Source organism: Aquarana catesbeiana, linkage group LG05 (genome assembly GCF_042186555.1).
Source record: "Aquarana catesbeiana isolate 2022-GZ linkage group LG05, ASM4218655v1, whole genome shotgun sequence".
NCBI lineage: Eukaryota > Metazoa > Chordata > Amphibia > Anura > Ranidae > Aquarana > Aquarana catesbeiana.
The window spans coordinates 149299392-149326645 of NC_133328.1; the positions used below are offsets into that span (position 1 = coordinate 149299392).

General features: G+C 39.9%; 1 long non-coding RNA gene across 1 annotated transcript in view; it reads left to right on the plus strand.

The window, feature by feature from the left end:
• The window catches only part of LOC141145832 (uncharacterized), a 487618-nt gene that overhangs the window by 23149 nt on the left and 437215 nt on the right, over positions 1-27254 (plus strand). The window lies entirely within an intron of this gene.

Consider the following 27254-nt stretch of genomic DNA (forward strand, 5'->3'; position numbering starts at 1 on the left):
TAAAGCACTACTATGGATCTGACAAAATACATTGTTAAGTGACTACACGAGGTGAATATAGGCCCAGGAGAGCATGCTGGGGAGGTAAGTGAAGGCAAATATGTATGAAGGACAAAAAAAAGTACATAAAAATCCAGCATGCATGAGGACAAAGGGGACATTCACAGCATATTAAAATGGTAATTAGGGAATGAGAAAAGAAATACAATACATTAGCAAACATTATATACAATAAAATGTGATGTTAAAGGATAAAAATCTTACCTTAATATACTCCTTCTGCAGGACCTGGATGATGGCAGAACAGGTCTCTGGGATAATAATCCCCAGAGCCTGGGGGGAGATGCCTGTCGAGAACTTGAGGTCGTGCAGACTTCTCCCCATCGCCAAGTACCGCAGGGTGATGGCTTGCCTCATGCAGGTATCCTGCCTGCTGATATAGGGGGTCAGCACAGCCAACAAACGGTGAAATACGGGGTCCGTCATCCTGAGAAAGTTCCTGAAATCATCAGGATTATTCTCACGGATCTCATGGGGCAAAGGCATGTGACAGAACTGGTCATGGGAGTAACCAATTCTTGGTCCATGAACTCCTCCCCACCCTGTTCATGGACTAGACTTGTATCAAGGTAAGGACCCCAACACCAAGCCCCCGCACAGCACGAACTCTACGAGGAGTACGTATACGCAACATGGCTAGAAAACGGTCGGCTGCTCAGAATGCAGTAACAGAACGCACTGAAGAACAGCAAGGCCTGTGAAGAGCGACCTGAAAAACAGTAACGAACGAACAAGAACAAAATGTCAGAATCAAGCGTAACTCGTTGTATGCACTGAAGACCAGACACAAACCCACAAGCACAAACTGAACAGCAGAAAACGATCTGAAAACCACGAGTCTGAAAAAGCGCGAATCGTCTACCCAACTTTTACTAACACGAGATTAGCAAAAGGAGCCCAAAGTGTGCCACGCTTGGTTTTGAACTGCCCTTTTATAGTCTCGTCGTACGTGGTGTACGTGACCGCGTTCTTGGCGTTTGGAAATTCCGACAACTTTGTGCGACCGTGTGTATGCAAAACAAGTTTAAGCCAACATCCGTCGGAAAAAATCCATGGATTTTGTTGTCGGAATGTCCAATAAATGTCCGATCGTGTGTACGGGGCATTAGTGTCAGTGTGTTTCATGTAGGGTAAAATAAATAATTAAATAAGTAAATGGATTTAAGGTACGATGGTTCTTCATAAAGTTTCTGTACTTTTATATTTTTGTTGAAAACGGTGAAGGTGGGAGGTGTAGTAGTTGGTCGTGTCTGAGAGTGTCATTTGACTAGCCTGTCTGGCAAGCTGGCTGATCTTTCAATTTAGTACAAGTGATGTAAATTGTTTTTTAAATTCTTAATAAAAAGAGTTAAAAAAAGTGCAGAAACTTTTTGAAGAACCATCATATTTTGTTTATTAACTATGGTAGTGCCATATGCATGTGGTTATGTGACTATAGTGTAAGCATTATGTGACTATAGTGTAAGCGTTAGTGTGAGCATTCAAATCAGAGTTAGCATTAGTGGGAGTGTATTGTCAGGGTCTGTGTGTTTTAGGTATGATAAAAAACATATTATTCATTACTGTGATTTGTCAGTTTATTATCTGTCTAGGTCCCATTGCTTTAGGTAGGTAAGTTTTTGATTTATTGCAATGGTAGTGTATTGTGTGTAGTTTAGGTTTACACTGCAAAGTATGTGTGATACCTGATAATTAGATTTGAATTAACTGCCTTCTCTGGGGGCAAAATGTGCACTATTGTTTCTGGGCCCTACTAGAGGCACAAACAACAAATAAGGCACACATGCAGTATCTCCAGGAACATCAGGAGTATGAGTTTTTATTTTTAGGATTTTTTTGTGGTGGTTCATGGTATTGGCAAGAGATATGCAGCTAACAATTAAAAATTATACTTTTTACTATTTTGGGCCAGTTATCTTTTTTAAATTGTATTTTCAATAAGTTTTTTTCCCCCAAAAGTAACACAGAAAATGAAAATATAAAGTACATTGATATCAAAATAAGAAGCTCATATAAGCGAACAACTTACAGCCACACTAAACAGAAATCACCTTATATGTATGGCCCTATCATGGCATAATGATAGGATAACGAAAAATGAAGGGCAGATACGTGGGATGGGTGTGACCAGCCCGCTCTGGAAAAAAGAAAAGATCAGGAGTTCTGTACCAGAACATTACGACCTTGTAGGTAGTCTCTCTCTCTGCACCACACAATGTGAGGATTTAGAGACCGAGTCACATATTTTTTTGCCATTGATTTAAAGGGGTAGAGTGTTGAAGGTTTTGCACCCATTTATGTATGTATAAATGATATTTAGTGAAAAGTTGAGATTCTTCATGAAGGATTTTATACATAAAGGATATTAAATGTAATTGATTTGGGCCTTGAGCACAAACTGTTTCAATTTTTGTGGGTTTGTCTAAAGTTAAAGAGGATGACAAGGAGGAAAAGTAGTCTTTAATCCGGAGATAAGAGAAAAAAGGTGTTTGGGAATGTGTTTTTTTTTAGAATGGAGTTATTCAAGGGAACGTAGCTTATGAGTTACTGGGTGTACAAGTTGTTGAAGTTGAAATATAGCTGTTCAGGCCTATGGCATCATACACCCATAGGACAAACTATCCGTATAGCTGGATTATATAGAACATTAGACAAGTGAGGTCATAGTGAAGAGAGAGAGTACTTTAGAAGTTTCAAATGAACATTGACATTAGGTAGATTAGACCAGGTCAAGGAGCATGGATGGGGGGGATAAAGAGACTCTATCTTGATTCCTGACCTTCTATTAGGTGCATGTTGAGTGGACCAAGAAGTAATGGCACACAAATGTGGGCCATTAAAGTATTTAATCACATCTGTTGCTCCCAAATCCCCACAGGGTTTAACAGGGAAAAGTGTTCTAAACTAACTATTTGTTTGGTATTTGTTATGCCAGATAAAATGGGTGAACAACCTGTGGATAGACCGAAGTTGGGACGTAGGAGCTGAGACTGGAAGAGTCTAAAAAAGATATAACAATTTGGGTAAAACTGAAATCTTGAGCACATTATTCTCCTGAGCAGGGAGATATTATAAGAATCCCATTGTTTTAACATGTGAGATATTTCCTGAAAGAGAGAGAACATTTAAGGGCATGGAAGCACCAGCGGTATGGGAAATTTTGTCTTAATGGTACTGATTACCTTTTAGTAATATAAAAAAGAAGATATTCATTAACATTTGCCATCAAATTAAGGCCCGATTTGACCTAAAAAATGAAAGGTAATTTACTCAAGTACACTAAGTACACTAAATATCCTGCCACTTTATAAAACTCTGGTCTGGCCACATCTGGAGTATTCCGTCCAGTTCTGGTCACCAGTCCTCAGAAGGGATGTGCTGGAGCTGGAGAGAGTCCAAAGAAGTGCAACAAAATTAGTAGGGGATTGGAGGACCTCAATTGGGAGGAGCGACTACAAGCACTAAATTTACTCTCGCTGGAGAAGAGACAAATAAGAGGGGTCATGCTAGAGATTTACAAATACCTCAATGGTGATCACAACGTAGGAAAAAAGCTATTCAGTCTCAGGGAGTGTCATGAGTCTGCAATAATGTTTCATGCCCTGTCTGTCTGCCTACCTCTGGTCTGTGTATCTTCTCTCAGGGTGGCTCCACCCAAGCCTCTAACAGGAAACACTATTTAACACCGTGCACTGCAAGCCAGCCTTACCTGAGCAATAGTGTGTTTAGGCTCCCCTGTGTGTTTCTTGCCATGTGCTCTATGTTTGATTCCGTGTACCGACTTTGGCTTGTTCTCCTGACTATCCCTGTCTGCTTGTTACCCCGACCTTTGGTGTGTTCTCCTAACCATCTCTGTCTGCTTGTTACCCCGACCCTTGGCTTGTCCTTCTGACTATTCCTTGTTGCCCTGCACTGCTGTTTCCTCTTCACCCACCAGAGCCTTCCGTGAGTTTGGAGACCCCGGGGGCCGCGACCTGGAGTCAGCTGCAGCGAAGTCCATCCTCACCATCAGAGGCTCTGGTGAACACCTGCTGGTTCTTAGACTCCGCGTCCTGGGGAATCTATGCTCTAGCTCCCTGTTCTATCCTTGATGGTGCTCAGGTGGAGCTGCTTTCCTGAACCACCCAAAGCTCCATCCACAGCACTCAGCCAAAGGCTGACCTGACCCCAGCGGTGTGCATCTGTCACCTGGCCTCAGGTGACCTGACAGAGAGTGTAAGAGGACACATGGCCACACAATGAGATTGGAGGAGTAGCGGTTTAAACTTAAGCTACGCAAGGTTTTTTTCACTCTCAAGGCGGTAAGAATGTTTACCTCTCTTCCACAATTGGTGGTGTCAGCAGGGAGTATTGATATTTTTAAAAGATTCTTGGACATGCATTTTAAAGAACACAACATACAAGGATATGGGAAATGATTATTGACACTGACAAACACAGACCTACACAGGTTTAACTGGATGGACTAATGTCTTTATTCAACCTTACCTATTATGTAACTATGTAAGTAGTTGCACAGATATGCACAGTTATTTAACATATGGCAAAATTATAAAACTAGAACAGGCATTAAGGTTTGCTTTACCTCCTTCATTAGGGTTAAAAAAACATGTTTTCATATCCATTACTGTATATATCATTTTAAATTATTTAGGTACATGGGAGAGGGGGGTCGTATTTGTTCTTTACATATGCAGACTCTTTTAACAGACTTCCCAGTATTACACAGCAGCGCTTTATTGCTGTTTTTCATAGTACAAACGTATCAGTCAGCTAATAACTTAAACACAATGCTGTCCTTTTGTGGTTGAAAAACAGCAAGCATGTGAGCCTGTGAAAGTGATAATAAATCAATTTAGGACAAACACTTGAATAATAACTCAAAATACGTGCAAACTGAAGATACATTATACTTTCCCCTCAAAACAAAATTGCAGGCAGATATAAAAACACCAATTATTTTTTTTACCTATTAAAAAAATAGTTTTGTATTTGCAAAGGTAACTATTGTTAGCACCTGAATCTTGATATATGCCTCTGTAATCTCCTGTACAGCAGGTCTGGAATTAGAAGGGTGAAAGCTCTATGCCAATCAGGATCTGCTGTAGTGCACATGTAATGACGGTGAACATCCTGAAGGAACAACAGAACAAAATGAGCAAAGTAATAACCTAATCAATATGCTTTTGCTCCCTCAACCATCCATTTCAGCAGGCAAGTGGAGTGTTCTTGACTAAGCTGTACTGCTACAGTGAATGTCAAGGACCTTTCTCTCCTATTTTGATGCAGTACCTGGTCTTCAAGATTATCTGAACAGATTTGTAAATACTACGGCGGATGAAACAGTCTCCATACTACATAAGTATTTCAGCTTTGTACTTGCTTTCCTGGAGTACAACTTTTAATGAAAAACAGGAACAATATTGTTTTTGTACCAAACAAATGCTTATTGGAGACTGTTAACTTGCTCACTTTGTTATCAGAAAATTAATCTGGCATTTAAAGAAACAGTTATATACAATAATTATTGAGACAGTATGAGACCATAACATAATAATGGATTGTGATAACAGAAAGTTGCCATTTTTTATATCAACGAAAACATTTTAATTTCAGTGTGGCTAAAATGAAGCCAAGGGGGCAAGAACACTTCCTCACTGGACACATCCCTTAGGGCATAATGACGCCTAGTATTTCTTAAGTGAAAAAGCCAAGAGTGAGCTATGAAGGTTTTTCTTTAATTGAGTTAATTGCACATCCCAGTGTCAGTAGTAATGGATTTTGTTTGGACCAGTAGCTCCTAAATTATTTATAATTAAGCGGAATCTCTTCTTCATCCATTTCAGTGGCTTCACTAGATACCCAGATATCTAATGTACAGCAAGTGTTAGGAAGTGACAATTTTGAGCTGTTGAGACTAGCAAGAAATGTGAGTGTACTATACATGAACTACATTCAAATGAAAAGAGAAAAATAACAAAGTATGATATCACAACATTAAAACATATTATTTCTTAACCACTTCAGGTCTCACACCTGTATATTCCTTATGGACCAGAGCAATTTCAATTATTTTTTTTACAAATATAATTATTATTGAATTTTCCAAAAAAAATTCACAATCATTTACATAATATGTTTAAATACAATTCTAGTATCTTATAATCAATAAAATAACAAACAAATATTACTACTGCTCCAAACATTAGAGAAGAGAAAAAAAAGATTAATACCTGATAACACCTAGTGTCTCTCCATATGGAGCACAAAGTAGAGAAAATGTAATTTGTATTCTTCTCTCTTATATCTAAATGTATTTCCTCTGCATGGGGAAATGCCCCTACTGCACACCCCAGCCTTTCATAATCTAACGTCTTCCTATGGCAAGGCACATATTTAAAACAGCTCCCTGAATTTAGATGACAAACAAAAAGTTCTCCACAGGGGGCCACACTTCCAATAACTTGGCATGATTATCATATAAAGTAGCAGATAATTAATTTATTCTTTGTAAACATTGCATTTCATTCACCTACTCCCTCAAATTAACCACTTGACGACCGCCTCACGCCGATTTACGTCGGCAAGGTGGCACGGACAGGCAAAATCACCTACATATAAGTGATTTGCCTTCCGCGGGTGGGGGGTCCGATCGGACCCCCCCCCGGTGCCCGAGGCGGTCGTCTTTTCTCCCACGGCGATCGGAGATGAGGGGGAGGCCATCCGTTCGTGGCCCCCCCCTCGCGATCGCCGCCGGCCAATCACATCATTCCTTCGCTGCTGTATGCTAAACAGCAGCAAAGGAAATGATGTCATCTCTCCTTGGCTCGGTAATTTCCGTTCCGGCCCGAGGAGAGAAGACAGGTATGTGAGTGCACAACACTACACACACACAGTAGAACATGCCAGGCACACAAAACACCCCGATCCCCCCCCGATCGCCCCCCGATCCCCCCCCCAATCACCCCCCCCTGTCACAAACTGACACCAGCAGTTTTTTGTTTTTTTTGTTTTTTTTTTCTGATTACTGCATTGGTGTCAGTTTGTGACAGTTACAGTGTTGGGACAGTTAGTATTACCCCCCTATAGGTCTAGGATACCCCCCTAACCCCCCCTAATAAAGTTTTAACCCCTTGATCACCCCCTGTCACCAGTGTCACTAAGCGATCATTTTTCTGATCGCTGTATTAGTGTCGCTGGTAACGCTAGTTAGGGACCTAAATATTTAGGTTCGCCGTCAGCGTTTTATAGCGACAGGGACCCCCATATACTACCGAATAAATGTTTTAACCCCTTGATGGCCCCCTAGTTAACCCTTTCACCACTGATCACCGTATAACTGTTACGGGTGACGCTGGTTAGTTTGTTTATTTTTATAGTGTCAGGGTACCCGCCGTTTATTACCGAATAAAGGTTTAGCCCCCTGATCGCCCGGCGGTGATATGCGTTGCCCCAGGCAGCGTCAGATTAGTGCCAGTACCGCTAACACCCACGCACGCAGCATACGCCTCCCTTAGTGGTATAGTATCTGATCGGATCAATATCTGATCCGATCAGATCTATACTAGCGTCCCCAGCAGTTTAGGGTTCCCAAAAACACAGTGTTAGCGGGATCAGCCCAGATACCTGCGTTTTGCCCCTCCGCCCGGCCCAGCCCAAGTGTAGTATCGATCGATCACTGTCACTTACAAAACACTAAACGCATAACTGCAGCGTTCGCAGAGTCAGGCCTGATCCCTGCGATCGCTAACAGTTTTTTTGGTAGCATTTTGGTGAACTGGCAAGCACCAGCCCCAGGCAGCGTCAGGTTAGCGCCAGTAGCGCTAACACCCACGCACGCACCGTACAGCTCCCTTAGTGGTATAGTATCTGATCGGATCAATATCTGATCCGATCAGATCTATACTAGCGTCCCCAGCAGTTTAGGGTTCCCAAAAACGCAGTGTTAGCGGGATCAGCCCAGATACCTGCTAGCACCTGCGTTTTGCCCCTCCGCCCGGCCCAGCCCAGCCCACCCAAGTGCAGTATCGATCGATCACTGACACTTACAAAACACTAAATGCATAACTGCTGCGTTCGCAGAGTCAGGCCTGATCCCTGCGATCGCTAACAGTTTTTTTGGTAGTATTTTGGTGAACTAGCAAGCACCAGCCCCAAGCAGCGTCAGATTAGCGCCAGTACCGCTAACACCCACGCACGCACCGTACACCTCCCTTAGTGGTATAGTATCTGAACGGATCAATATCTGATCCGATCAGATCTATACTGGCGTCCCCAGCAGTTTAGGGTTCCCAAAAACGCAGTGTTAGCGGGATCAGCCCAGATACCTGCTAGCACCTGCATTTTGCCCCTCCGCCCGGCCCAGCCCACCCAAGTGCAGTATCGATCGATCACTGTCACTTACAAAACACTTAACGCATAACTGCAACATTCGCAGAGTCAGGCCTGATCCCTGCGATCGCTAACAGTTTTTTTGGTAGCTTTTTATTGAACTGGCAAGCGCCAGCGGCCTAGTACACCCCGGTCGTAGTCAAACCCGCACTGCAGTAACACTCGGTGACGTGGCGAGTCCCATAAGTGCAGTTCAAGCTGGTGAGGTGGCAAGCACAAGTAGTGTCCCGCTGCCACCAAGAAGACAAACACAGGCCCGTCGTGCCCATAGTGCCCTTCCTGCTGCATTCGCCAATCCTAATTGGGAACCCACCGCTTCTGCAGCGCCCGTACTTCCCCAATTCACATCCCCAACCAAATGCAGTCGGCTGCATGAGAGGCATTTTCTTTATGTCCTCCCGAGTACCCCTACCCAACGAACCCCCAAAAAAGATGTCGTGTCTGCAGCAAGCGCGAATATAGGCGTGACACCCTCTATTATTGTCCCTCCTGTCCTGACAATCCTGGTCTTTGCATTGGTGAATGTTTTGAACGCTACCATTCATTAGTTGAGTATTAGCGTAGGGTACAGCATTGCACAGACTAGGCACACTTTCACAGGGTCTCCCAAGATGCCATCGCATTTTGAGAGACCCGAACCTGGAACCGGTTACCGTTATAAAAGTTAGTTACAAAAAAAGTGTAAAAAAAAAAAAAAATATATAAAATAAAAAAAAATAGTTGTCGTTTTATTGTTCTCTCTCTCTCTATTCTCTCTCTCTTGTTCTGCTCTTTTTTACTGTATTCTATTCTGCAATGTTTTATTGTTATTATGTTTTATCATGTTTGCTTTTCAGGTATGCAATTTTTTATACTTTACCGTTTACTGTGCTTTATTGTTAACCATTTTTTTGTCTTCAGGTACGCCATTCACGACTTTGAATGGTTATACCAGAATGATGCCTGCAGGTTTAGGTATCATCTTGGTATCATTCTTTTCAGCCAGCGGTCGGCTTTCATGTAAAAGCAATCCTAGTGGCTAATTAGCCTCTAGACTGCTTTTACAAGCCGTGGGAGGGAATGCCCCCCCCCCACCGTCTTCCGTGTTTTTCTCTGGCTCTCCTGTCTCAACAGGGAACCTGAGAATGCAGCCGGTGATTCAGCCAGCTGACCATAGAGCTGATCAGAGACCAGAGTGGCTCCAAACATCTCTATGGCCTAAGAAACCGGAAGCTACGAGCATTTTATGACTTAGATTTCGCCGGATGTGAATAGCGCCATTGGGAAATTGGGGAAGCATTTTATCACACCGATCTTGGTGTCATCAGATGCTTTGAGGGCAGAGGAGAGATCTAGGGTCTAATAGACCCCAATTTTTTCAAAAAAGAGTACCTGTCACTACCTATTGCTATCATAGGGGATATTTACATTCCCCGAGATAACAATAAAAATGATTAAAAAAAAAAAAATGAAAGGAACAGTTTAAAAATAAGATAAAAAAGCAAAATAATAATAAAAAAAAAAAAAAAAACAAAAAAAAAGCACCCCTGTCGCCACCTGCTCTCGCGCTAAGGCGAACGCAAGCGGCGGTCTGTCGTCAAACGTAAACAGCAATTGCACCATGCATGTGAGGTATCGCCGCGAAGGTCAGATCGAGGGCAGTAATTTTTGCAGTAGACCTCCTCTGTAAATCTAAAGTGGTAACCTGTAAAGGCTTTTAAAGGGTTTTAAAAATGTATTTATTTTGTTGCCACTGCACGTTTGTGCGCAATTTTAAAGCATGTCATGTTTGGTATCCATGTACTCGGCCTAAGATCATCTTTTTTACTTCATCAAACATTTGGGCAATATAGTGTGTTTTAGTGCATTAAAATTTAAAAAAGTGTGTTTTTTCCCCAAAAAATGCGTTTGAAAAATCGCTGCGCAAATACTGTGTGAAAAAAAAAAAATGAAACACCCACCATTTTAATCTGTAGGGCATTTGCTTTAAAAAAATATATAATGTTTGGGGGTTCAAAGTAATTTTTTTGCAAAAAAAAAATAACTTTTTCATGTAAACAATGAGTGTCAGAAAGGGCTTTGTCTTCAAGTGGTTAGAAGAGTTGGTGATGTGTGACATAAGCTTCTAAATGTTGTGCATAAAATGCCAGGACAGTTCAAAACCCCCCCAAATGACCCCATTTTGGAAAGTAGACACCCCAAGCTATTTGCTGAGAGGCATGTCGAGTCCATGGAATATTTTATATTGCGACACAAGTTGCGGGAAAGAGACAAATTTTTTTTTTTTTTTTTTTGCACAAAGTTGTCACTAAATGATATATTGCTCAAACATGCCATGGGAATATGTGAAATTACACCCCAAAATACATTCTGCTGCTTCTCCTGAGTACGGGGATACCACATGTGTGAGACTTTTGGGAGCCTAGCCGCGTACGGGACCCCGAAAACCAAGCACCGCCTTCAGGCTTTCTAAGGGCGTGAATTTTTGATTTCACTCTTCACTGCCTATCACAGTTTCGGAGGCCATGGAAAGCCCAGGTGGCACAAAACCCCCCCAAATGACCCCATTTTGGAAAGTAGACACCCCAAGCTATTTGCTGAGAGGTATAGTGAGTATTTTGCAGACCTCACTTTTTGTCACAAAGTTTTGAAAATTGAAAAAAGAAAAAAAAAAAAGTTTTTTCTTGTCTTTCTTCATTTTCAAAAACAAATGAGAGCTGCAAAATACTCACCATTTTTTTTTTTTTGTCATTATTCAATCACTTGGGACAAAAAAAATAAATATTCAATGGGTTCAACATGCCTCTCAGCAATTTCCTTGGGCTGTCTACTTTCCAAAATGGAGTCATTTGGGGGGGTTTTGTACTGCCCTGCCATTTTAGCACCTCAAGAAATGACATAGGCAGTCATAAACTAAAAGCTGTGTAAATTACAGAAAATGTACCCTAGTTTGTAGACGCTATAACTTTTGCGGAAACCAATAAATATATGCTTATTGACATTTTTTTTACCAAAGACATGTGGCCGAATACATTTTGGCCTAAATGTATGACTAAAATTTAGTTTATTGTTTTTTTTTTATAACAAAAAGTAGAAAATATCATTTTTTTTCAAAATTTTCGGTCTTTTTCCATTTATAGCGCAAAAAATAAAAACTGCAGAGGTGATCAAATACCATCAAAAGAAAGCTCTATTTGTGGGAAGAAAAGGATGCAAATTTCGTTTGGGTACAGCATTGCATGACCGCGCAATTAGCAGTTAAAGCGACGCAGTGCCAAATTGGAAAAAGACCTCTGGTCCTTAGGCAGCATAATGGTCCGGGGCTCAAGTGGTTAAGTGGGGATGGTGACTTCCAGTGTTTTGCTATGATCACTCTAGCTGCCATTAAGAAAAAACGTAGAAGTCCGGCCTTTGCCACTTTACTTGAACCCAGGAAAATGGACAAAAGAGCTATTTGAGGTACATGGGCTATGTGATTCCTTGATATGTGTTCATATATATCAAATATTGCAAACCAAAATGGCACAACATTTGGGCAGACCACCATAAATGTAAGAGTGTGTCTGGATAATGCTGGCACCTCCAACATAGGTCCAATCATTACGGGAATATTTTATGTAGCCTAACAGGATATTGATACCCCCTAGATAACAACTTAACATTTCTCTCCTGTATCCTCTTAGCAACAGACATCTTATGAGTTAATATAAATGCTTTATTGGCTTAGTTTCAAGGTATTGGGCACTGTAATTCCTTTTCCCATTCAGTGATATAATTTGGTAAATTCATAGTCACATATGGGACAATATTGCATAAATAGTTGAAATAGGGCATTTTGGAGCTTGTGATCCCATACACAATTTTTCACATGATGTGCGAGGTTTATGAAATGAACCTACCTTTGAAAGGGTTATACTGTATAAAAATTTCTAAGCTGAAAATACAATGGCCATTGTCCCTGTGTATAGTCCCTATCCTCAATTGGTGAAATCGATGAAGGAGTCCATCTGATCAAGACATATTGAGACAACCCAGGTGGAAAGTCAGGATCGCCTAGAATTGGGGTCATTGGGCCTACGCACGATGAAATTGCCATTGTTCTAATAAGATAGTCCCATGTCTTCAAATACGATGGGGCAAAGAAGGGTAAAAAGATACCCGAAAGATATCCATGGCAAGGATGAAAATGGGATGGACATTGAATAGAATTAATTTTGAACACGTTTGTTTATGTGTATAATAGAATATAGAATCAAAAAGTCTTGTTAAAAGAGCTGATCTATAAATAAAGGAATAGACTCTGAAGGTCCAGCCCTCATTTTCGCCTAATGAGCACATCGTAAATTAGACGTGGTTTTGAACCTGTGCAGATACTGTATATTTTAGAAGAGCAGATTGAATTATACTAAAAAAAATTGCTAGGAGATCTACAGGCACTGTTTGAAAAATGTATAAAAAACAAGGAAGAATATCCATTTTAAACAGTGCTAATCTACCAAACCATGAGTGGCATAGACTTGCTTCATGCTTTAGTTTTGGTTGTGTCAAAGTTACGGTTGATAGATCAAAGCATACACAGTAGGTCCCCCACCGAGCTAGAGGGATAAATCCTCAAGTATTTTAAAGCATTGTCCTGCCAACAAAAAGAAAACCCTTTTTTGAGGGCATCAGTAACCTCAGGAGATAAGGACAAAGTAAAGCGGGGCTCCAACCAAAAGGAGAAGCTTTGCCTGTTTGCACCCCCCCTTCCACTGCCACATTTGGCACTTTTTTGGGGGGGAGTGGGTGTCTGGTTTTGACAGGTACTCGCTCCCACTTCTGGCACTTCTGGCACTGCAGGTCCCGGAAGACTATGAGACCATTTACAAGGCACAGTGTGACTCGCGCATGCGCAGTAGTAAACAGGCTGATCGGGAGCCGGTCGGCTGCTGGTTTTTCAGCATGCTCGTCCAACAGAAGCCGGACAAATGACCAGCTTCTGTATACCCAGCTGACATACACACGTGCCGAATGTTAGACGGTTTTTATTGAAACGGCCGATGCCTCCTGACATTCAGCCCATATGTATTATGCATTAGGGATCAAACACCTTTTCATCTTCCACTACTAAAAGACAAAGATATATTTTATGCTTGTTGGTGTAATCCTTGCGGTAAAGGCCTTTAACCATGTTATCCCTTGCTTCTCTTTGAGGTATAAACCAGATTTGATCCAAATGGTTAAGAAATGAAATAAGGGGTTTTAAATGCTCAGCAATTATTTTAGCATAAATATCTTGATGTCCACATTTATAAGTGAAATTGGATAAACAGAACACAAAGAGGTGTTCTTACCCTCATAAGGCATTATAGTAATATGAACCTCTTGAGATTGTTGTGTGAACGGACATGTGTCAGATATTTCATTAAAAGTTTGTAATAAAATTGGCATCAATTGTTTTCAGAATACCTTGTAGAAGAGCCCGTAAAGCCATCCAGACTTGGGTTCTTCTCCAAAGGCAGGGATCCCTTTTACATCCACAATCTCTGTCATTTCAATTGGAGGCCTACCTAATACCACTTTTTCCTACGGGAAGTGCCGTAGCTCGAATCCTTTAGCTTTTCAGATGTATTCACAGATGGCCCTTTGGGATTGCATAATGCTGAATAATATTTGTAAAATGCTTTAGCTATGTGTTCTGAAGTGAACACAGTTCCCTGATGTGGACAAACAGTTTTTTGTATATAAGTACTTGTTTCTTGCATATGGAATGAACTAACATCTGGCCAGGTTTATTTCCAAATTCAGGGCTATAACGCTTTGTCAATTCTTGATAGCACACATTGGAAATATCAAGTAGGGGGTACAGCTCCTCACTGCTCTGAGTTAATTCCTGATATATGGTAGGATCTGCATGAATCTTATGATGGTGTTCTAGATCATAAATATTATTCAATAATGTGGAAATTCGGAAAGATCTTTCTTTTTTCAACTTTGTACCGTGTTGAATGAATTTACCCCATAAAACACACTTCAAAGTTTCCCACTTAATTGGTGAGGGGGTTGGGTCAAGAGAATGGATCAACAAAAAACTCATCTATGGTCTCCCAGAGGACTTTTAAAACTGAATCCTCTCTTAATAGAGATTAATTTAGTTCCTTGATGAGGTCATCTTCTGGGTGTTAGGTATTTGTAAAGTGTACCATTAATTATAATACATTGGCAAAAAATTTGGAATCTTATTTTTTTGAAAGTGTGTCTCCTGTAGAAATAAAATCTGAACCTTCTGTTTATGCATAAGGTGCAATATTTGATTTCTCTTTTGAGGGATATTAAATCTCTGAACAATTAAAAACCAAACTGAATTTAGTCATAAGTAATGCCGCGTACACACGGTCGGACTTTTCGTCTACAAAAGTCCAACGGACGCTGACGGACTAAAGCTGGCTGGTAATCCGATCGTGTGTGGGCTTCTCCGGACTTTCAACGGACTTTTTTAGCCTCAAATCCGACGGACTTTAGATTTGAAGCATGCTTCAAATCTTTACGTCGTAAGTACGACGGACCCCGAAGTCCGCTCGTCTGTATGCTAGTCCGACGGACAAAAAAACGACGCATGCTCATAAGCAAAAACTAAACGGAAGCACTCGGTCTAGTAAAACTAGTGTTCGTATTGTAGGTAGCACATTCATCACGCTGCAAAATCTGTGATCGTTGAATGCAGCGCATTTTATTTCTTCTTTACGAAGGCTCTATAAAGAACGAAGGTGTTTTGCTGTTCATAATCAGAGTTCTCCCAAACTGATTTCTGGATTCTTTTTCTCTTTGATCTCATGAATGATATAGTATGCATTTTAAAAACAATGTTTCCATACTAATAATACTTTTTCCCCTTTTTTTTTTTTAGGTTTGTAAAGTTACCACAAAGAACCCATTATTCTGTTTTTTTTTTTTATAGTGATTATTTTTTAGTTTTTAGATAAAGTTAACCCAAAGCACCGTTTTTGGTTACGTAAATTTTTGGATTTTCAAGACTTACCACTTGAACATTATTAACATTAGTAATGTATTTTTGGTGTGTTTTTTTTCTAACTCAATGAGATTGTTGTCCCTTGTTAATTTAACATTGTGTGTAAAATCAATGATTTCAAAGAAAAAACATAAAGTCTTTTGCTAAACTCAAAAAATGATCCATTTATTCATGGTCAAAATAAAATAAAGAGGAAGTCAACGCTGTAAAAAGTCGGTGTACCAGAAAATTGGGATCTTGCGGAGTCCATATAAGAGGGAGCACAATCTGGTCCAAGAATCCCAGAGATCAACAGCACCAGCAGATGATCTAGATGTCCCCAGACTGTGGTCCTACAACAGCCTGCGTCTTCTGTCAGACCAGACTGAACCCAGGTCATCATTTTCTTCTCTTCCCTGCAGCCTTTCCTCCACGCTGCCCTGCAGCCTTCCCTGTAGCCTTCTTTTGAGGCTGTGGCTCTGGTGTTTCAGTTGTGGCAGGAGGAGGAGGAGGAGGAGGAGGAGGGGGGGGCTGCCTCATGTAGTTGGGTGTTTTGTGTTAGCGTGCCCTGCAGCCCCTTATGGATTGTTTCCCCAAATAGGCGCTCACAAATGAGGCGCTGCTCCCTATTCATCTGAAGAAGCCTGCTGGCTAAGTAGCAGCCATAGGATTCTTCCGCTTCGGGGGGGCTCCTTAAAAAACGGGTGGCCTCTTGCATGAGGCGCAGGGATGCGTCCTGTGTGACCATCCCCTTCCTGGCCCTTTTTTTGGGAAGGTGGAGGGGAGGCACTTGGGATTCGGTCAGGCTCCTACTGGGCCCAGCCACCTCACTTGGCCCAGCCACCTCACTGGGAGCAGCCACCTCACTGGGAGCAGCCACCTCCTGCCTGACACTGGGCCCAGCCTCCTCCAGGATGATGGTGAATCCGGCCTCCTCCAGGCTGTCCATGGGCCTGGTCTCCTCCTGCCTGCCACTTTCCCCACATTCCTCCTGGATGGACTCATCCTGTGTATAAAAAAAGGACAATAGTTTGAGTATATTTTTTTGGGTTCATCAATGACACACAGTTTGCTTCTCATGAATAGCAAATTCAATGTGAATACTTCTCTTTAATAAAAGAGTCTAATCAGACACCCTAATTATTTCAAGCAGGTGCCAAACATATTTAGCCACTACTGTCAATTGATATGTATACCCAATTTTGAGTGCCAAATTATTTTAGACAATTATAACATCCAGTTAACATCATTAATATTAGTACAGTAAATATTTGTTAAAATAATTTACCTGACTCCAGATGGTCATATCTGGTTCATCCAGGATGGAAGACCCAGCTTGCTCCTCATCAGCCTCTGCTGGGGTGGAGGGAAGGGTGGAGGGAAGGGTTGAAAGTGATGGCCTGGCTTCATTCTGGTCATCCAGAAAACGTAGTTGATTATAGTACCACAGCCTGGGTACATAAACATCATCTGCTGATGCTCCTGATCTCCTTGATTCCTGGATCTTCTTATGCTCCCTCTTATACATGTTCCTCAAGCCCCCAATTTTCTTGAGCAATGTCTCCATTGTTGCTTCCGGGATGGTCGCCTGGACAAAGGCCAGAAGTCTCTCCAGCGTTGACTTCCTCACATGCTTAGCATAATACTGAGGGTGTTTCACCTCCCACAAATTCCTCATCTCTCGATATTTGGAAATAAAAGATGTAAGGAACTCTGGATCCTTAAATAGGGGATTCATTATATCTGGAAAAGATGAAGTCACAAGACAAAAAACACTTTTATTATAGGTTTCGGCTAACCCCTCATCATCTTCTCCCTATGTAGGCCTCATCAATCTATCAAGCCATATAGGCCGCTTGCTACAAAGTCATGACCATAAAACCCAAAAAAAATATATTTAAAATTACCTTCGTTTTGTAACGTCCTGGTCCACTATCACCTACGCACAGAACGTTCGTACGACACGTGCGCAAGGGCCCTCTTCATACACTACGCATGTGTGAAACTCCGCCTGCGTCGCCCGCCCCTGACGTTCGAAATTAACTCATGTTCTCCGCCCCCTAATTCGACGCACAGAACGTACGTACGACACGTGCGCAAGGGCCCTCTTCATACACTACGCATGTGTGAAACTCCGCCTGCGTCGCCCGCCCCTGACGTTCGAAATTAACTCATGTTCTCCGCCCCCTAATTCGACGCACAGAACGTACGTACGACACGTGCGCAAGGGCCCTCTTCATACACTACGCATGTGTGAAACTCCGCCTGCGTCGCCCGCCCCTGACGTTCGAAATTAACTCATGTTCTCCGCCCCCTAATTCGACGCACAGAACGTACGTACGACACGTGCGCAAGGCCCCTCTTTATACACTACGCATGTGTGAAACTCCGCCTGCGTCGCCCGCCCCTGACGTTCGATTTTAACTCATGTTCTCCGCCCATTTTTTGTTACGGCGCGTAGTGGAGTTAAAGAATGGCGGAGACACCTGAAATGTTGACGACCTCAGGTAGTGGAGACAGCCCGGAGGCTGGAACGTCAGCGAAATCTATGAGGCCTAGATTTAAGGCCTCTAATATGAGTTTTAAAGAGATGGTGGAGATGGTGGCCATTCTTCACAAAGACGACTATGATGGCAATTATGGGCCGTACGCACGGCCAAATTTGCGCAAGGCCAAAATAATGGCGAAGGTCGTGGACACTTTGCAGGCATCTTTTGGGGTCCAGCGCTCCAAAGATCAACTGCGAAAAAGATGGTCTGACCTGAAACTCAGGGAGCCGGATCAATACCGACGTATCCGGAAAGTTCTTAAAAAAAGTAAGTACTTGTCGTGTTTTTCTCTTGTGTTTATTACCTTGTATACTGCTCCATGTGCTTTTCCTTCCTATCCGATTTTTTGTTCATCGTTTTAAACGATCTTTTAAGAAACCTCGTTACATATCTATAGATATATATCTATATATACATATACACATATATATATACATACATATATATATATACATATATATATACATATACATATATATATACATATATATATATATACATATACACATATATACACATATATATATATATACATATATATACACATATATATATATATACATATATATATATATATACATATATATATACACATATATATATAACTATATATATATATATATATATATATATATATATATATATATATATATATATATATATATATATATATATATATATAACTATAGAGAGAGAGATATATATATATATATATATATATATATATATTGAGAGATAGATATAGATATAGAGATATAGAAAGAGAGAGAGAGAGAGAGAGAGAGAGAAATATATATAGAGAGAGAGAAATATAGAGATAGGTAGATAGATAGATATAGAAATGTAAAACATTCTTTTTGAAGATTTGAAGTTATCTTAATTTTGTGGCTTTACATTTAGTTAGATATTTAGAGATTTTGTTCCAGATATAGAGAGAGATCAAAAGATTATTAACTATATTTTGAGATATTGATATCTATCTATCCGATATGTCTTTCTAATTTTAAATATTGAGGTAAAATAGGAACTCTACACAAACCACTTCATTACAAATGTTGGAAAATTACTATGTACTAAAATATCTGTGTGCTAATTAGATTAATAATTTTTTGTTTCACATAGGGGAAAAATCACTCAGCCAACAACCAGAAGACAGTCCACCCCAAGCCAAACATGATTGGGAAATAAGCCCAAGTCCCATTGAGGATGTGGAGGAAGGAGAGGTGGGCGACATGGGCACCCCACCAGGTGAGTGTCTGACACACCAGCTTACGGTAATCTATGCATGGCTGCCTTTTATTTTATGTAATTTTTCTACTCTATTTTAGGTGATCTGGTTGTGCTTGAGTCAAGCAACAGCGCCACCCCCGAGGATGTTCATGAAGTATGCGACATGGGCACCCCACCAGGTCAGTGTTTGAGACACCAGCTTTATGGTAAGGTAAACTTATGTGTGCATATTTCTAAACATATTTTTTTTTTCATTCCACTTTAGGTCCAAGTGACTATTTCACCACAGACAGTGCCCAACGGCTAATTGCTCAAATAATGGCCTGGAATGGGGAGATCGATCAAATGCGGAATCGGCTGGATCGTATGCAGCAGGAAATGAAGGACATGATTGATGTTTTGGGTCGAATCTAAATGCCCTTTTTTAAACCCCAAAACATCAATCATGTCCTTCATTTCCTGTTTTGCTGACCCCATTCTGGGCCTTCTCTTTTTTTTTTTTGGCAGAACATAAATGGCTGTTTAACCTAATGTAAAAAAGGAGGGCTGTTTCTCGTAAATACCTCAAAAATCCACAAAAAAATAAAACTTGATTTTCAAAAAAACACAAAAAAAAAAAATAAAAAACTTGATTTTAAAAAACCAAAAAAATTCCAAAACTTGATTTTAAAAAACCAAAAAAATTCCAAAACTTGATTTTAAAAAACCAAAAAAATTAAAAAACTTGATTTTAAAAAACCAAAAAAATTAAAAAACTTGATTTTAAAAAACAAAAAAAATTCCAAAACTTGATTTTAAAAAACCAAAAAAATTAAAAAACTTGATTTTAAAAAACCAAAAAAATTACAAAAATTGATTTTAAAAAACAAAAAAAATTCCAAAACTTGATTTTAAAAAACCAAAAAAATTAAAAAACTTGATTTTAAAAAACCAAAAAAATTAAAAAACTTGATTTTAAAAAACCAAAAAAATTACAAAAATTGATTTTAAAAAACAAAAAAAATTCCAAAACTTGATTTTAAAAAACCAAAAAAATTAAAAAACTTGATTTTAAAAAACCAAAAAAATTACAAAAATTGATTTTAAAAAACAAAAAAAATTCCAAAACTTGATTTTAAAAAACCAAAAAAATTAAAAAACTTGATTTTAAAAAACCAAAAAAATTAAAAAACTTGATTTTAAAAAACCAAAAAAATTACAAAAATTGATTTTAAAAAACAAAAAAAATTCCAAAACTTGATTTTAAAAAACCAAAAAAAATTAATATACAAACTTTATTAAAAAAAAATAATAAAAACAAAAATAACTTGATAAAAAAAAAAAACATAAACCAAAAAATTGCTTTAAAAAAACAAAAAAACAAAACAAAACTTGATTTTCCCAAAACAAAAAAATAAGCCTGTTTGTGAAAATCAAAAAGCCAAAAATATTTTTTTGTGGATTAGGTATAAATATTTAGATATAATTATATTTTGCTACATTATTAAGATATCATTCTATTTTTGTCTATGAACATTTTATACTAAATGCAGAACTGAATGCATAACAACCATTAATAAAAACATCTCCTTATAGGAATTAAATAAATGTGTGGTTTGTTATTTCAAGGCTCAGTATCATTTTAGTTATAATTGTAAAAAAGTTGTTGACAGTGGCAATGGAGCTTATTTAGACATTTAAAATTACAATACAGTTGGCACTACAACTGCTCGACCATAACCTAGGAGACAGCCCAAAAGAAAGGCAAGCAATAAATATAATGCAAGATTTCATCAATAATTTTTTTATTGTCAAAAATTATATATCCTGGCCCATTGCAATGGCCCCCCTACCCATAAAATAATTAACATATTGCTGTCTAACTTGACGGGCACTTTGGGGGGCCAAGTCAGTACGGACAGTATCCAGGCCTGTAAGGTTGGCTTCTATTTGTCCGGCCTCAGGCCCAACTGTGCCTATATAATTTGGAGAATGCTTATTTAAAAAGTTGTGCAGAATGCAGCACGATAAAATGATAAAATTAAGTTTGTATTCCGCCAAATTAATGGCTGTTTGAAACAGGCGGAACCGGCTGGCCAGAATTCCAAACGCATTCTCAACCACTCTTCTAGCTCTGGCCAGCCGGTAATTAAAAACCCTCCTCTCCGGGGTGAGGGTTCTTTGGGGGAATGGCCTCATGAGGTGCTTGCTGAGAGCGAAGGCTTCATCGGCAATGAAGACAAAGGGGAGTCCTTCCATGTTATCCTCATCAGGTGGCAATCCCAGGCCACCACTCTGGAGACGCTGGCAGAACTCCGTCTGGGCAAATACTCCTCCATCCGACATCCGGCCATTCTTCCCCACGTCCACATATAAAAAATCATAGTGTGCCGACACCACCGCCATTAAAACAATACTGTGGAACCCCTTATAATTAAAATAATATGACCCCGAATGGGGTGGTGGCACAATGTGGACATGTTTCCCATCTATAGCCCCTCCACAATTGGGAAAGTCCCAACGGCTGGCAAAATGGGATGCCACAGTCTGCCATTCCTGTGGCGTTGAAGGAAACTGGGAAATCAAACAAGAAAACCAAAATCAATTAATTTGGAAGCTAACATTGCAAGAAAATTAGACAATTAAAAACATTATTCCCCAGCATCAGTATAACATTCAATAATTTAATTGTTCTGGAATAACTAATATGGAAAGGCACACTTATCAGATTGCTCACCCCCTCTGATGGAACATTGATTACATTTTAGGGGGTTGTGAAATCCCTAAAAAAAATTACTTTTAGGACACGCAGGAATTTAGGGACTAAAAAGGCTACAAGACTGCAGTTGTCGCACTCTGCAGGTGCAGTTGCTAACCAGCTTACAGTAAATGAGGTAATGTAAAAAGGCATTCATGTTGCAAGGAGTACACAATCACATGCAAGGGCAATTAATGAAAACACTTTGAGGCTTGCATATGATTTGATGATGGAAATCAGCAGAGCTTCTGCTCATTTACTAAAGCACTGGAACAAATGCACTTGTAGAGTGCACATGCATTTTGCAAAGTGCAACATATATTTGCTTTAGACAAATCAACACCACAGAACATTCCAGCAAGTTTTAACGAGGGTGGGGGTGGGGGGGTTGTGAAATCTAGATAATTGCTCATTAGCAGCACACTATTTGGAGTGAGTTTAGGTGGTGGGGGGGGGGGTGGGGGGGTTGTGAAATCTAGATAATTGCTCATTAGCAGCACACTATTTGGAGTGAGTTTAGGTGGTGGGGGGGTTGTGAAATCTAGATAATTGCTCATTAGCAGCACACTATTTGGAGTGAGTTTAGGTGGTGGGGGGGGGGGGGTGGGGGGGGTTGTGAAATCTAGATAATTGCTCATTAGCAGCACACTATTTGGAGTGAGTTTAGGTGGTGGGGGGGGGTGGGGGGGTTGTGAAATCTAGATAATTGCTCATTAGCAGCACACTATTTGGAGTGAGTTTAGGTGGTGGGGGGGGGGGGTGGGGGGGTTGTGAAATCTAGATAATTGCTCATTAGCAGCACACTAAATACACTCAAACAAAATACATTCCAAATGAGTAGACTAGGTGGATATGTTCCCATCACTTCATGCTGGGAAGGTTATTGAAGGAAAATATACATGCATGACAAAAAATAACAGTAAAAAATTCCAGCATGTGTGAGGATAAAAAGGGGACATTCACACTATATTGCAATGATGGTAAGTAGTGTTTGAAGCAAGAAATACATCACATTATCAAAGATTACATAAAAGAACATGTGATGCTAATAAAAGAAAAATATCTTACCTTAATATAGTCCTTCTGCAGGACCTGTATGATGGCAGAACAGGTCTCTGGGATAATGATCCCCAGAGCCTGGGGGGAGATGCCTGTCGAGAACTTAAGGTCCTGCAGGCTTCTCCCTGTGGCCAAATACCGCAAGGTAGCGACCAGCCTCTGCTCCGGAGTGATGGCTTGCCTCATGCAGGTATCCTGCCTGCTGATATAGGGGGTCAGCAAAGCCAACAAACGGTCAAAAACGGGGTCCGTCATCCGGAGAAAGTTCCTGAAATCCTCAGGATTATTCTCACGGATCTCACGGAGCAAAGGCATGTGACAGAACTGGTCACGCTGAAGCAACCAATTCTTGGTCCATGAACTCCTCCTCGCCCTGTTCATGGACTGGTCTTGGGCTGAAGAATAAACTACAGCACCAAGCACATACAATGCACGAGCTCTACGACGAGTACGTACAGGTAACATGGCTTCAAAACGGTCGGCTGGTCAGAACGCACTAAACAGAACGCACTGAAGAACAGCAAGGCCTGTGAAGAACGACCTGAAAATCAGGAACGAGCGGCCAATAAAACAAAGATTTCTCAATGCCAACTGACCAAACGCACTGAAAAGCAGATACAAACCTCACAAGCACAGACTGAACAACAGTTAAAACGAACTGAAAAATACGAGTCTCACAAGCGCGAATCGTCTCTCACCAAACTTCTACTAACACGAGATAAACACGAGATTAGCAGAAGGAGCCCAAAGGGTGTCGTACGGGCTATTGAACTTCCGTTTTATAGTCTCGTCGGACTTGGTGTACGTCACCGCGTACTAGGCTGTCGTACTTTTGTGTGGTCGTGTGTGTGCAAGTCCGTTCGTAAGAAAGTCTGCCGCAAGTCCGCCGAAGGTACGTCGGAAGTCTGTCGGACAGGCTGTCGGACTTTTGTAGACGAAAAGTCCGACTGTGTGTACGCGGCATAATAATTAGACCCAGCAGTAAATATAGGGGGTTTAGGTGAAGTTCTCTTCCCCTGTGCAAAGGAAAAGCTTAAAGGGTAACTCCACTTTTGTAGGGGAAAAAATAGCAAAAAAAAAAATTATATAGCGTATATAATTGCAACACAAGTCATATTGTATTTGAATGTTATTAAAAATTACCTTTCCTTTTCATTCTGTAGCCATTGTAATTTTCTGAGAATGGATTGCATAATGGCTATCTGCAATTGTTCTGTACACAGAGTGTGTACTAACCACCCCCAGAAACATAATTGACTGCTTGTGTGATTGGCTCACCAATTTTCCCAGACGTCTGCCTAAGATACAAGTCAGATTTCAGGCATCCCCTGCAAATAAAATGTCATTTTTGGTGAGACACTCCCAGTAGGAACACGTCTAAAGGGATGCAGGCCCAGCAGATTTCCTCATTAGTGCCCTGCAGCTGCACACCTGATAGATAATTATGAAACCATTCCCATTAGACCCACTCATCAGTGAGGCTCAGAGGAACATACAAGGATTACTTCAGAATAACAAAAGGTAGGAATCTGCAACAAGGGTTGTTATAATCCTTGCAATGTGCACAGATCACCCAGAAGGGAATGTTTTTTTTCTCAACAAAAGTGGAGTTATTCTTTAAGGGGGGAATAAATGTTATATTTCTCATACAGGCTTATGATTTATTGATATCTTTGTCATTATCTAAGTAATATATGAATTGCTTTTTGGGGACAAACAGCAGGCATTATTTCAAAATGTTGTTTTTTTTGTGTTTTCATTTTGTTTGCAAGCTATAAGAAAAAAAACATAACAAAACTGAAAGAAATTCACTTTTTCTACTTTGACTGTGCTAATTTTAAAACAACTAGTAGTATAAGTATATATAAGTATAAATAAGTATATATAAGTATATAAATATATATAAGTATACATTATATTCTAAGATTTGCCCCATTTATGAGATTAAATTTATGATTCCAGTACAAAGCACTGAAAAGTTATTTACAACAGAAATTATGATTTTTTTCAATTTTGCTAATTTTTTTAAAAATGTGACACTAAAACATTTAACAAAATAATTTAAGAAATAACTAAAGGTTAAATAGGAATCATTTTTGTAAAAAATCTTTTTTTTTTTACTTGTGTAGCTTTATTAAGTGACATCATAGGCAGATTAAAGGCCACTCCATAGATTTACACGTGAATGCAACATAGTTTGTTTTTCTCAGCTGAAGCTGTCATTTTGACTGCCATGATTTGTCAGCAAATAGTGATTGGGTGGCAAAGGGTTAAGAGAAACAGGCAGTATAGCATTTGCCTTAGGTACTTTGCTAAAGTATGCCATACTCCCAAAGTTCTTATCTGTTTAAGGGTCATTTAAATGCCTTGAGAGTGCAGAACCCTATCAATGGGGTGATCTTCTAAAGGTGTGATTGGGGGCTTTATTGGGGTTTTTTGCCTTCCTCTAGATCAGTGGTTCTCAACTCCTGTCCTCAGGACCCACTAACAGGCCAGGTTTGCAAGATAACTTAAATACATCACAGGTGATATAATTTGCTGCTCAGTGATTACAGTATTCTAGTCTGCATCTCCCCACGGTAATACTTAAATTCTGGCCTGTTGGTGAGTCCTGAGGACCGGAGTTGAGAACCACTGCTCTAGATCAACTGTGGGTATAGGATCGTGTATTTAGGATTGTATGATTTTTTTTTTTTTTTTTTAAGGATATTCTTTTTTCCCTTTTATTGGTTGAACTAGATGGACTTTTGTCTTTTTTCAATCACACTATGTGTCTATGTAACTATGTGATGCACATTCACTTAGCAAGTAAATAACACTTTGTAGAGAAGGTGAAACTGTGTTCACTTCCAGTGTGACATCCAGGATATTCAAGCAGCGGTTGCATCTCAATTGACTGCAATGGGACTGCCTGCATGGGGATGCACAGAACATTTGTCTATGTAGGTAAACACAGCCCTTCATAGGCATACAATTATGTTCATCCTGTGGAATGAGGCCTTAGAATGAACAAAGACATAACAGAAATTCTAGTGTCAAAAAAGAAGTGGAAAGAAATCCCCCCAAAGTAAGGGAACTCCCTTAAAGTGGGAATAAACTACCATGCATGAATTGTACTTACAAGTATGCCTATAATAAGGCTTACCTGTATGTACTGTAAATATCTTGTTAATCTGCACCGTTTGGGAGATATTTACTGTACATGCAGCTGGTGACGTCACCTGATATCAGAGTCCTGTGCCATTAATGCCGGCTCCCGCACACATGCACGGGAGTGACGTCATCACTGCTCCAGCCACTCACACAGCGATCCTGGAAGGAACACCAGATGAAGATGGAAGCCATGTCAGCTGAGACAGCTCGCCGCTGAAGGGCTTCGTTCTAAGCTAAGTTTCACCTTACCTAGTAAGCGATGCATACTAGCATATTATAACTTTGCTTTGCAGAGGGCTGGTAGGACAGTAGTCAGCCAAACAGGTATTCCCATTGGAAGATTATTCCTACTCAGGAAATGTTGGATTTCCCATCACTTTTTGTCTGGCGACAAAGGTCACTAAGACAAACAGAAAGGGTAAATCTCCCCAGGTGGCATAGAAAGCATTATAAACTAACTCTCCACTATTTCAAAAACTAAAAAAAACCTTGGCTATAGATATTCTTGAAGATAAGTGTAAAGATATCAAAATTTCACTCAAATTAAAATCTATAAAGGTTTAATCTCAATCAGTAGTGGCTTTTGATAAGTGTTTGAGTTTCTAAATTGAAGTCAAACTGTTCATGCTTTGTGTGGTAAAAATACAAGCATTTATCATAATAATATTGAGTCATTTTTAGAGTAATAATTAGAGTAATAATTTGAACTGGTTTCTGCCCTTTTTGCAAGACAGTCCTGATTGTTTGAGATGCTGATACAAATGTAGATGTCTTAGTGAGACATCTGCTTGTCTATGGCCAGCCTTAGGCTTACAGAATACAAGCAATTAAGACCAAGACTAAAGTTCAATGCCATGTCACATTTACGTTTGTTGTGGTAATTTACAGACTCTGCCACAAGCTTTAAAGACATCAATAATAAGGTTTAAATGACAAAAGATGACTGTTACTTAAAGGGCATGACCCTTGGCCTAGATAATTGTTTAAATAATGTGACATAGCCTTAAGTGTGTAATTCAACACAACATCTACAAATTGACTCCCAAACAATTCTGATACTCCTGACAAAATTTTGCAGTGATGCATGAGAATCTTTTTCTTGATTACT